The 14033-nt window shown below is 37.9% G+C and overlaps 1 pseudogene; it reads left to right on the plus strand.

Moving 5' to 3' along the window:
- Positions 1–11379, plus strand: part of LOC115277399 — a 130685-nt pseudogene extending 119306 nt beyond the window's left edge.
- Positions 11380–14033: the final 2654 nt, after the last annotated feature.

The raw sequence follows: 14033 nt of genomic DNA on the forward strand, positions 1-14033 counted from the left end.
ACAGAATGGGAAAAGATAGGTGCAAATGACATATCAGATAAAGGGCTAGTATCTAAAATATACAAGGAACTCATCAAACTTCTCACCCACAAAACAAATAACCCAGTGAAGAAATGGGCAGAAGACATGAACAGACACTTCTCCAAGTTAACCATCTATTTTTAATGCAAGTTATTACTACTTTCCTTATCAGGAGATGATTGGCAGAATTTACCAGAGATGCCCTTTCCTCAGGGAAAAAATGCCAGTATGTGATATTTACTCTTATTAGAGGACCTCAGACAGGAGTCTCTTCTCTTCTTCTTTAGACCTTTCAATAAGCAGTCTCAGAATTACAGGCCTTCTCTGAAGACTGGGTCAGAGAAGGGGTCATTGGTATCTTATTTTCTAATTTGTAATATTCCAGGTTGGGAAAAATACTCTGGGTACACATAGATGTGGCAAATTTACATGGAGTTCAGGTGAAATTCCTGAGGAGTTTGAGGAGGTAAAGGCAGGATGATGCTGGTTGATGATTTGTATTCATGTCAGTTTGGATAATGTTGAGATTTGAAACTGAAACATAGATTGAGTCAGCTTTCAAAGGTTCCAGTAAAGTTAGAAAGGATTTGTGGAAGCCTGGTTGCATGGTGTGTTAAATGATAGCAATAGAACTTCCAGAAAATGTTGTGTGTCTCTTTGGGAGTGAGTGCTCTCATTCCACAGAATACTTAGCATTAACAGAAGTGATTAGAGCACATTTGCTGAACACATTTGAGCATATCAAATGACAGCTCTGCTTTTGCCTAATTCTTGAACCTTGAAAAAGAGAGTTTTAGCAAAAGACAAAGAAATGGAGATAAACTATAGTGAATAATAGTCACAGATAATGAAAAAAACATGGAGTAGTGACCCAAAGTGGCTTTGAGTTATGTGAATGGATAGGTAGGTGTGTAAGTCAGCAGTTTGTACAGGAGAGCCTGAGAGGCATTAGAAAGTACAGAAGGTTTTTGTGGTGGTTTTATGGGGAAAGGTTAAATTCCCACATTTTCCATCTTGTCCTCTCCTCTAGATCTTCAGATCTATAATATACTCATTAATTTTGTGATCATGTTTTCCAGCCTCAACCTAGAACACACAGTCTGACACTAACCATCAGAATATTTAAACTAGGGCATACCTACATGGTATCTTCATCTCCTGGTATCTATCTTGCTCTCAGCTAGCAATGAAGCTGGTTGTTGCAGATAAAGTAGATCCAATGTAAACCTCAGAATTTTTTAAATTGACCTAATATCTGAAAAATCTATGTTGACAAAATACAGATCACTCTTAATAGAAGATCCCTCCATTCTGATAAGTTTTGTGTGTGGAAAGTCTAAATTCCACCGTATTTACACTTGAAATATTTAGTAAGATACCCACTTTTACTAGTTTTTAAAGGAGATTTTTCCATTAAAGAATGAGGATAAATGAAAAGTCATAATTCAAGGTCAGTATAGAGGGTGAATAGTGGCTACCTTTCGTATCTGCCATTCCTAGGTGAGAAATGATGTTAGATGATGCAGTAGCACGTGGAGTGTATGGAAGTTCCTGATTTATAATGGGTAAGCAGTCAGCTATCCTATTTATATGGCTAATCTTGTTGAAAAAAGATCTCAGAGGTGCATGGGTAGCTCAGTCAGTTAAGTGTCCAACTTTAGCTTAAGTCATGATCTCATGGTTTGTGACTTTGAGCTCCTCATTGGGCTGTCTGCCGATAGCACAGAGCCTGCTTCAGATCCTCTGTCCCGCTCTCTGTCTCTGCGCCAACACCTGCCTCTCTCTCTCTCAAAAAAAATACATAAACTTAAAAAAATAAAATAAAATAAAAAGATCTCATATCACCAATTTAAGACCAAGCAAATCAATTTACGTTTATTCTTTAGTTTTAGTTAAAATATGTTCATAGGAGCACTCGGGTTCAAAGGAGATGCCTGGGGGCTAATACAGAGGTAAGAAAAAGAAATATAACTGGTAATCAGGTGGGATACATGGCCTCTGCCTTCTTCTTTATTCAAAGTAGCTTGACGTTCATTTGCTTTGGATAACAGCATTTTTCATATTATCTTTACTTAAAATATTGTTAATTTGGCAATATGAAAGTGTTTCATTTAGAGAAAAAAGTGCAAAGTTTATCCATGGGAGAGTTCTTACTGTTTTTTGTAAACACAGAAATGAACTTGGTGACTAATAAAGGTCTCTTCCAGGCTTATCAATCTTTAGCTCAAGACCTGTAAGTCTTAAACAAGTTGGACTGAAAATCCTTGATGGGTGAGTGCACTTTCCTTCCTGGGTAAAACAAAACAAAACAAAACAAAACACCCAGTACTTAAGCCAACAAGTTCTACTCATAAATTTTTAGCAAGTATTCCCAGGAAATCCTCCAAACTGAAGCAATCAGAGTTCACCTTCTCAATCCCTCTGCTCAAACCATGGAATGGTCTTTGAGAAATACCATTCCTGTAACCTTGAGGGCCACCAACAAACAATGTTCTCTAACTGGAACTTTGGCTCTTCCTTACCAGTCCTTCTCATCAGCTTCTCTCATTTCTCTCAGCAATCCTGAAGAGTCCACAGCCTGGTAGGTATACTAACCACCAAACCTGACCTCAAACCCTGTCATCCAAACCTTTATACACTAATAAGAAAATGCAAATGATTATTGATAAAACCTATCAACTTCCTCCCTCCACAATTGTGAATACATCTCAGTATCAATTCTTACCTGCTCCCTTTCAGTTTCAGAAGACAAAATAGCTCACCTCTTCTTTAATGCCACTTCCTTTCATCTCACTTAATCTCATCCTCACCAATTTTCTGGAATATCTCACTCAATCAAATATTTAATTCTTGCCCATCCTTCTTTATCTTTTCCATCAATACATCTGTTCAAGAATATCCCATCTTCATTCTGCCTTTGACTCCATGTTTCCTTATATTAAGTTTATTTACACATCAATTAAAATTGCACGTGTAGGGGTGTGTGTGTGTGTGTTAAATTCTATGAAAGCTGTTTGTATCAATTTGTATTTTAGACAAGATTGGGCTTGTTCAGGGTGGTATGGCTGTAGACCAGCTTGTATTTTAAATGCAATAACAGAAACATAACTAGGATTAAAATGGAAAGATAAAGGTATTTTATTATTTTACATGCCTAAAATTCTGGAAACGTGGAAGTTGGAAGTTCCAGAGCTAATAACCAAGGTTATAAATTGTCTCTTCCATTTTCGGGATGTCAGCTTTTATCCTCAGGCTTGCCCTCCTGGTTACAAAATGGCTACTACAGCTCCAGAAATCATAGCCTTTGACAACTCCACGCAAAGACTAGAAGATTAGGAAAAAACATAACCCTTTCTGAATCTCTCACTTAAAAATCTCATAGAAGCCCATGGCATGTTTCCCCTTGCATCTCATGGGTCAGGATTACCACCATACAAGATTCATTCCTGGGGCTGAGTACAGACCCAGAGCCCCTAAAGTTTATGGTCACTTGATATCTAAATGAAATTAGAGTTCTGTCAGCATGAAAAGGCAGGGGTGGAGGGTGAGTGCCAAACTGTCCTTTAAACAACACATTCAGTCAGTTAGAATGTCAGGCTTGAGCATCCTTGTTGGGTGCAGTCTTCCTGTGCTGCTCATATAACTTTGACTCTGTTGAGGTCTCCAATAGGACATTTCATTATTTTTTGTTAGTTCGTCTTTGGATTAAAGAGATAAAAAATAGGTATTTGTATATGTATGTTTGCAAATGAAGAAGGGAATTGAGGAGAGTAGAGAAAATCCAATACAATTCATAAATGTGAGACTGTGTTTCTGAACTGAATTCTTAATTATTTATAACAGTTGACTCCTTATGTATGTTAGGAAATCTGCCATTTGAATAGCCATATGTCTGTTGGTCCAGAAATAGAAGAAACCAGAACAAAGGATCAGGTTGGAATTCAGGCTGGAATAAGCATTCAATATTACTGTAACTCATAGTCCTTTCGAGTTATACACAGCTGTGACTATAAACAATTTCAACAAAGTACAGAGATGGATCTCTATTTATACCTGTGTTCCTTCAGGCTAAGGACTTATAATGACTTTTCAATGATATTATGGACTATTAGAAAATTTAAGAGGGATCTCACAGTGAATAGTAGTCTCTGCTAGAGGCAAATTTGCAGATAAGTCAAGTTTGATACTTAACTATTCTGAGAACATGTTTACATAGACTTGCTAAATCAATCTCTCACTTTTTTCTCCGTCCTTTTCCTTGGTTCTTTTTCTGGCCTATCCTCATCTTCCTTCTCTCTGTTGGCCTCTCATTTTTCTTGTTCCCTCCCCTCCTTTACCTTATTATCTGGAGTTCATTTTTCTCCTTCATTCTTTCTTTCTTGACTCCTATTCTATCCTTTGTGTCTTCTCTTCCTTTTCCCTTTAACCTTAGGAGTCAATTGGAGTAAATATTTATCCCAATTGGACAAATCTATATGATTAGAGGTCTGTCCCTGTTTAGTGTGCATTTCAGCTTCTGGTAGCATCAAGGTAAACTGAAGTAAGCAAAGTCCTTGTTTGGTCAGGTTTGACTATGTAGACAAACAATCTAGATAAATAATTCTCAACGTCGGCTCACAAAAACACCCTTTTTCTCCTTTGTAGTGTGTTTTCAGGCCTTAAATTTTTTATGTTCCTGCTTTAACACTTCACTTCACAATGCCTCCATAAAAAAGTAATGCCTTTTCTCTTTTGTTAAAAGAGGAATATCCTCCCAAACAGCTATCTCTCAAGATGTGTTGAAATCCCAAGGGGAATCATGTTTTACATTAAAAAAAAATGCTTTCTCATGTAATATCTTGTTAGATAATCCAAATCAAGTGAAGTAGGCAGGGAGGAAAAGCTGCTTCAGATAAGTTTGGTCAACAGTGTAACAGGCTAATTAAGGACAGAACCTAGTTGTCTCTCAATCTTTACGGTACTGATACTTATGAATTTGCATTAGCATAATTTTATATAAAGTAGGAAGATATAAAGACAGTGAATATGCAATAAGCACATATGATTTGCTTTTATTTTCAAGGAGAAGTAATATTTGCAATTACTCACTCCATGGAAACTGGAATTACTTCCCTGAGTGACAGACACACCCTTATCTCTATAGGTCCAGCTGCATTGCTCTGTCCTTTAGTCCATTTTATTCAGATGCTTGACGTGGTATCTGGACCAACCCACAAATGAGAATTGGTTTATTTTTTTCCTTCTTCTCTTCCTTCTTCCTTTCCTTCCTCTATTTTCTTTCTCTTTACCTCATTCCTTTCCTTTCTCTCTCTTTCTGTCTTTTCCTTCTATCTCCTTGTCCCTGCCTCTACTCTCTATTTCTTTGCACTCAATCTCACGACTAAGAAGTGATGTGAAATTCCAGATTCTCTACATTCACATTCTCTTTGTTTTCATTCTCCACCCCCCTTGGTCCAATGATGTAATGCCAATTATTAGAAAATATAATTCGCTGTGTCTCACACTATTATTTATAATCTACTCTAGCATTTTCTTCAAACTCTTAATATCCCCAGTGTCGGAGAGAATTACAGCTGGAAAACTGACTGCAGAACTTTGTGTAATGAGAGGAGAGAAGAACGTTTTTCACAGGCAGATTTTCTATTGTGTGGTGGGGTTTCATGATTGTCCTAGAAAGTTCGATTTTTTAAAATTCATTTACAATTATTTTTGCCAAAAAAAATACTAGATGATTGAGTTTTATTTTCTTTCCTCATAAGAATAAGAAGATAAAACAGATTAGTTTAAAGGAGAGAAATTTTATGAAGGGGTTTGCAAAGATATCCAGTAGATGGTGATTCCTGGCCTGTTTAAGTCTGCAATATGGCTTTGAATATATATGGCTTGTTCTGTACATTTGAATCCAACTTTCTCAGCTCCTGGATTCTCTCCTTTCACTCTCTTTCCCTCTCTCTCTCCCTCTCTCATTTTCTCCATATTTCTCTGCCTCTACACATACACATACACACACACACACACACACACACACACACACACACAAACACACACACACCCCACATAGTACATGAAGGTGAACTCTTTGAAGAGAAATAAATAAAGTCCATATCTTTCCTTCAAAATTCAGCAATCATCTTAGTCTCAGTTCTGGAAACTCTGTTTTCTTTTATTTTACTGTTTTGCCAAAGATAAGACTTATGAACTTACTAGGAGTTAACACAGAGCTAGACATGGAGGCACCAGTGTGCCTCAGTTGGTTGAGCCTGCAACTTTGGCTCAGGTCATGATCTCATAGTTCGTGGGTTTGAGCCCTGTGTTGGACTCTGTACTGACAGCTCAGAGCCTGGAGAATGCTTCACATTCTGTGTCTCCCTCTCTCACTGCCCCTATCCCACTTGCAGTCTACCTTTCTCTCTCAAAAATATATAAATATATTTTTTTAAAAAGACAGAGTTAGAAACGTGAATTAGAAAAAGAATTATTTTTGAATGGGAAAGAAAGTGAGGAGGGCACAGAAGATGATGACAAAGTAGATAGAAAAATTAGTTCCTCCTAGGCAAACAACATGCCATCTGGTGACCTGGACATGAGAGAATCCCAATGGAATTTAATCTCAAGAATTTGAGTCCTTTGCTTGTGTTGTGCTCTCTCTCCCTCTCCCTCTCTCTCTCTCTCTCTCACACACACACACACACACACACACACACACACACACACACGCTTTCCTTCTGTGCCACCAGCCCGAGATTTTATCTCTGTCCCATCTTGGTTATTGCAAACATGCACATACCTTTTGTGCTCTTTCTTAAGTAACTCAGGGGTAGACAACCGCTCTAGCTGCCTGCCATCCTCCTGCCCCCTTGTCCTACTCTTCCTGAAACCAGCATGCAGGTACTTTACCTTTTGAGAATTCTGTGCTTACTAGTATAGGAAAAGAGACAATAACAATGATAAACTAGATACAGTTACAAACATTTTCAGATTTTATGTATGATCTAACTTTCTAACGGGCATTTTATAAAATCCTCTGTAATTCACCCACTCATGCAACTAAATGATACCCTTACATATCATTTTTATAAAATAGGTCATGGTTCTAGTGGAATCATTTTGATTTTCTCATAAATATTTTCTTAATGCTGGGCTCCATAGTTCAATTAACATATCAGCCCATCATTTAGAATCTTGTTTTGTTTTGTTTACTTGTCTTTTTAACTATAACTAAGCACAATACATTTTTCCATATGAAATAATTGTAAATTTTTAAATGTTTTTATTTTATTTTGAGAGACAGAGAGTGAGTGGGGGAGGGGAAGAGAGAGGAGACACAGAATCAGAAGCTGCTTTAGGCTCTGAGCTGTCAGCACAGTGCCTGAAGCAGGGCTCAAACCCACAAACTGTGAGATCATGACCTGAGCCAAAGTTGGATGCTTAGCTGACTGAGACACCTAGGCGCCTCACATTTTTCCATATGAAATAGACTGAGTAGTATAAAATAAACCACTGGCTTCATGAAATATACCTTCCTTGGACTACAGGCAAACTAAGTTCAGCAATATCATCAATGTTCAATAGTAACCAACTAAGAGATACTCTCTTAATTTCTTAGGATTGTTGTAACCAAACACCACAAACTAGACGGCTGAATTAAAACAAGAGGAATGGATTCCCTCACATTTCTGGAGGCTAGACATTTGAAATCAACGTGTCAGCATGGCTTGTTTCTTCTTGGGAGATGAGATGTAAATCTTTACCATGCCTGCCTCCTTCTTTCTTGGGGTTTCTGACAATCCTCAGCATTCTTTGGTTTATAGATGGATCACTGCAATCTCTGCCCATGTCTTCACCCGATGTTTTCTCTATGTGTGTTTTTGCCGTGTTGCACAAGTGTTGCGTTAGCATACATTAGAACATGCTGTTTCCTCTATGCATGTTTGTCACATTAGTAAGAACACTAATCTTATTGTATTTAGGACCCACTTTAATCCAGTATGACGTTGTTTTAACTAATTACATCTGCAAAAAGCCTATTTCCAAATAAGGTCATATTTGGTGGTTTCAGGCTGACGTGAATTTTCTGGTACAGTATTCAACTCACAACAGATGGTAGTCAAGGGCCCTTCTACTTACCTGAAAGACAAACTAAAACAAAATGGTGTCTCTGAATACTTTATTCCACTATCCACTTAGTCTGTATTTTGCTCTTTTGCAGGAAGGATGAGGTTTACATGTACGTTTAGGGTGACGCAAGTCACATTATTAACAGCTACTTTACCATATCCAGATCCTTCCTTGAAGATCAGCTCAAGAAGTCAGAGTCACATGCCCAGTGCCTGGGGTTCTGATAATAAAATGTACTCTTTGTTTTGATTTACAATTGTGTATTTGTAATCTATGTATCTAGATTGAACAACTATAAAAACACAGATGTTACACACATACACACACACACAAAACAGGAAATAAGGTCATCTTCACAGTTTATATTATTTCATTTCAAGAGAAATTACATGCTTTTATACCTGCTTAAAAAACAAACATGTTCCCTCTTAGTCCTTTATATCTCAGTTTTTGTCATCACAGATTTTCAGTCAATCTAGTTAAAATTTTGTATCAAACCTGTCCTTCCCCCGACCCTACCCTGCTCTTGTAGAGTTATTTTGTTTCATAATAACATAACTTGTGAATATGGCTTAGAGGCAGCTTAGAATAGCAATTAATCAGTTACAAACATTTTAAGATTGATTCTGGAAACAGGTGGATGGAATTCAAATCCACTCCCCACCAGGGTGTGAATTTGGGTCAAGTACTTGACCTCTTTGTGCCTTAGTTTCCTTATTTACAAGATGTAGACAGTGAAAAGAGCACATTCTTTGTAAGAATATTATGAGGATTAAATGAGTTAATATCACTAAAGCTCTTATGCATTATAGAGTATTTGTTGAATAACTAAATGTCTGCCAGAGCAGAGGCTCGCTGATGATGGTTCTGTGTCTTGCATCTCTATTATTCTCTATGGCACTAAACACAGTGCTCTGCATTTAATATATATGCAACCCAATATCTATTTGCATAACATATAATTGAATTGAGGTAAATTAACTTCCCTTAGCAAAATTCCTCTCCCTACATATGGGTTGATTTTATTTGGGGAGAAGAGGTATGTCTGTCCCTCTGGAGGTCTACAGAGCTCTATGCAGTTAGGAAATTAATTGATCAATGCTCATTGAACATAGCACTGCACATTTTGCAAAGGTCTTTTGCAAGAATCATTCCCAACTTCTCTTGTCCAAGCTAAATAACCCAGCTCAAAACTTATCTTCTCTTGGAGCCTTTTACATTAACCTCAGAAATATATCCCTTTCTCTGTATTCCTCAACATTGTGTTAGTGTTTTATAAGAATATGATTTATAAAGTTACCATAGTTTATAAAACTGGAAGGCATGGTAGAAGTTTCCAGGCCAGTGGTTATTGCCAATGGTGCAGATCGCAGTCCACTTGGAATTTAGATTTGTCTTTTAATGCACATGACTGGGGCTCACCATCAGAAATTTGGATTATATAAGACAGTAGGGTATTGGTTTCATATTTAAGGTTTGAAGCCAGATAGGATTTGATGTGTATTGTGGCCCCTTCTGTTTGTTATCAGAGTGACTCAGATAGTGCTTGTCAAACTTTAATGTGTACACTCATCACCAGAGATGCTCTTGAAAGTGCAGATTCTGCTTCAGTAGGTCTGTGATAGGACCCAGGATTTTGCATTCCCAACAAACTTCAGTTGATGATGGTCCAGAGAGCCATACTTTGAATATAAAGAACCTAAAAGCTCATTGTTTAATATATCAAAATCTTAATTTCCTCATACATCAAATAGAGTTTTTATAAAAATTAAAGATATAACATATATAGGATGCTTTATCACATAGCCCCATACAATAAATGTTAGACATTTTATTAGTATTATTATTAAGGCCAACTTCATAGGCTTGGGCCTGTGTAGTTGCACAGAGCTCTGTCTTAAAGGGGCTTAGTCTTTGGTTTAATGCTCCTGTTGCCATCTTGAATTCTTAATAATTTTATCTTTGAGCTTGTATTTTATAAGTGAAGTTCAGTGGGGCAATAGGGCATGCATGTGAGCAGAGTAGATAGTTTGAAATATGCATTATTATCAACATTACTTGCCAGCCATTTGCATTTATAATTTACAAGTTACCAGGACCTTCATCCAGGTCTGATGGACCTAAAATGAATTTGAGTTCATTAAGACTCACAAATACAAGGTAAATGTGTTATATCCATGGCTAAGTAAGGCCACACTTTCCCCAAGAGATAATACTTTCCATTTGAACCAGAACTTGCTTTGAGTGAGGAATGAAGAAAATTGGAACCTAAGAATCATGAACATTCCAGGATCTCTATTATATCCTTTCTTATTCAAGTTACTTCCCTGTGTGTTAGCTAACCACTTACACTGAAAATACGCCTTAGAAGGAAAGGAAAAGATAAGGCAACCCACGATTCTTTCCCTTTCGATTATTTCTTAGTTTAGCTGAAGATAGAGTATTGGTAGAACACATGAATATCAAAAAGTGAGATGTGTCACCTGTGACCCACCCCCTGCGAACTCTCTGCTCAAGTATATGACTCTGGGTGTTGAGGAGCCAGAACACAGAGAAAAGGAGCCCCAGAGCACAGCCACTGAAAGTCAGTCCCCCAGCAGCCTAGACCCCCAGGTGCGATCTAACCGCCAACAAAGGCCAAGCTTCCTGTGTCCCAGATCCTACAAAGCAGGCAGAAGGAATCTTGAATGCTGTCCTGCCTCCAAGGGAGTGGGTGGAAGACACACAGCTATGTATCCAGCAAGTGTCCAGCACCTGCAGCACCAGGATGGATGTGGTGAACCTCAAGAGCAGCCAGACCTGAAGCAGCAGCAGCGGGCTAGGGAGACAGGCATCTGCCTCGTGTGCAGGAGCTCCACTCGCAGGGTTTTGACGAGCTGATCCAGGAGGTCACAGTCAACTGTGCACAGAGGGGACTGCTTTTGCTGTGAGTCCAGGATGACATCTGCATGACCAAGACCTTGTACAAGAGCAGTGCGGTGTTTGGCATGAGGAAGGAGTTGCAGGCTCAACAGAGGAGGTCAGACATGGAGAGGAAAGGTGCAGAAATAGAAACGGAAAAGAGAAGTTTGGAGAGGCAAGCAAGGAGCAGAAGGCCAAGTATGAGGCCACTGAGAAGCAGGAGAATGAAAGGAAACAGGTGAAGAAGAGGAACAAAGAGGAGATTCAATTTTTCAAGCGAAGCAGACAAATCTGCAGCTGAAGGTCCACGGGGAAGGCATTATTGCACCAAAGAAGTGAAAATTTCCATATGGGTCTCAGCAAGCATTGTTACCCCACCATAAGGCCCTTGTAATAAAAAAGCTAGTTTCCTGAAAAAAAAAGTGAAATGCAAATAATTAGTTTTGTGTAGGGCCTACTGTTCTGGTAAGAACAAAATATAGATAGACATATGAGCTCAGATTATGAATTATGCAATTTTGGTGATTCCACACCCAAGTGCCTTTGTACATGTATTTAAAACTGGCATTCTACAATATAAAAATAAATATTAAGTCATGCAAATAATTTAAATTTAATTTTTCACTAATTAGAATGACATTAGATAGCAAATTAAACACACCGTGACAGGTTGAGAGACCATAGAATAAAGGGAAAAATTTATATTTGAATATCCTTAATGGGTGCTTTTTCCTTTGCTTTTTGAACGGGGGTCCCTCTAGTTTCATCTGATACCAAGCCCCAAAGATTCTGTAGCTGACTCTGCCATCATTATCAGAATCACTATCAACAGGTCTGGGCGGGACTTCAGGTTGAAAATCCTTAATAAAACTAGAAATAATTTTGCAAAATTATACAGATCAGGAAAGATATCTATAGTTGAACACAATTCCCACCTTATAATTTATTGATAAAACAAAGATTATTTAACTTGCACAAATACTGTATTTGGAGGAATGTCTGATTACTTTATGTTGTGTTCAGATTCTCCTTCAGGAAGAAAATGTCAGCATAGTGCTTGTTCCATCTCAGGTCATCTAGAATTTGTCCCTGTGTCTGAATGAATGGGGTATTTCAGTTGGTCCCACCTGTGACACAGCCCATGCTCTCCCCTGCATTATGATTACACATCACACCTCAGCCACCCAACTATACTGAGCCTTGGAGCCTTTCCTTGTAGCTTCCTTCACACTGGATAGAAAGACTTCCATACCACAAAGTCTTTTCCTGATGAGGCTAAGTAATTGAACAGACTGTGAACCCATTTGAATAATTACCAAAGGAAGAGGGGTCATATTCCGAGGTATTTTGTTAAATCCCAGTTTCGACTGCATTTATGCTTTCACCAGAGAGAAAGCAGCCAGGTGTCAGATATCATACAGTGTTGTCTTCATCTTTCTGGAATGAGGCTGTTTGATTTCACTATTTCAATTTATTATTGTGAGATAAATAATAGTTCTTATAATTGAAAGTGAGAAGGAAGACGTTGGACAGAGTTTCTAAAGGTAGGAACTGCCTAAATTGGTACTCAACTGATGCAGCATCTGTCCTATGTAGATATCTTTATATCCATATTCCATTTATACAGTCCCATCCCAAGCAGCTAAGACTTCTACCCTATATATTGCACTGCACAATTGACTCTCTGCCTTGTGTGTGCGTATGTGAGGGAGGGGGGAATTTGCTCTCCTCTGGTGCTTCATGTATCATCTGGTGCCAGAGGCTATGAGAATACAACATTGATGGACCAATGGGCTGATCCAATATGGCAAATCCTATATTCCTGCTTGGGCACAAATGAATAACCTCATATAGTTCTGCACACATTCAACAAAATGATGAAAGGGAGAAAAAAACAAATGGAATTTCCTGATCATTGCATTCCACTTTATTTCTCTGTTCTAACTTTGTAAGTGAATTCAATGTCTGTAGAAGGCAATTGATGGCTCTAAAAGAAAAGGAAAGAAAAATGTTAAAGCCCCAAACCACAATTTGAGCACTGTTAAGCTTGGTTTTCCTTTCCTGCTGGAATTCTAAGCTAGGCTCCTTATCTTGCAGCCTTCAGTGGTCATCCCTGCATTTCATGGTTAAGGGATTATAGATTTTGTAGGACAGGGCTACAGCCCTAAGTCTGCTTCCTCTCATTAGTAGGAGGAGCAAGGAAATGAGGACAAAGAAGGGAAGAATTGACTAGGCATGTGTGAAAGAAAAGAGTGGTACTTCACTTTTTCTCCGAACCTCTCCAATATGTCTTCTAAGGGATCATGCTCCGTGCCAATCATTTCACCTTGTCCACAGCCCACACTATGCATACTCCCAGCTTCTAACTTTCTTGAATGCTCTACAATTTAATTTTTCTACCTATCTAATTCTTGTGCTACATTTTCTCTGTGTCCTACCGCTAGTATGAAGTCTCCCTTAATCAACCCAGACTACAATATTCCTCTGTCACTGTGAATCTGAAAGATTTATTATATATTTCTTGTTTGTCATCATGTTGCTCTGTGTCTTAATTTTTATTTTTCACAAATACATATTTCTTTCTGTTAAATAAGTTAATTAAGGGAAGGTGTGGCACTTAACCTTTTTATCACCTACAGTTCCTGGTCGTATCTTCCACATAATAAGTTCCTATTTAATGTTTATTAATAAAAATTACTGTTATCCTTAAAATAACTATATGTAGGCCATCAATTCATATACACACAAATATATTAACATATTATATACATATATATACACACATATGATATATACATATATAGTGATTTTTCTAAGTAAGTAATTTTCTTCATAGTCAGTTGATTTTCTTTATCTTGATACTTTTGCACTGGCTGAAAATAGCAGAATTTATATTTCCAAGAACCAAGGTCTACCAAGCACTACCCTGTTACCAGAGCTGCCCACTTTTTCCCCCCATTGAGCATCAAGGGCCAGGAAGTTTGATTTCAACT

Source organism: Suricata suricatta, chromosome 14, assembly GCF_006229205.1.
Source record: "Suricata suricatta isolate VVHF042 chromosome 14, meerkat_22Aug2017_6uvM2_HiC, whole genome shotgun sequence".
Taxonomy (NCBI): Eukaryota; Metazoa; Chordata; class Mammalia; order Carnivora; family Herpestidae; genus Suricata; species Suricata suricatta.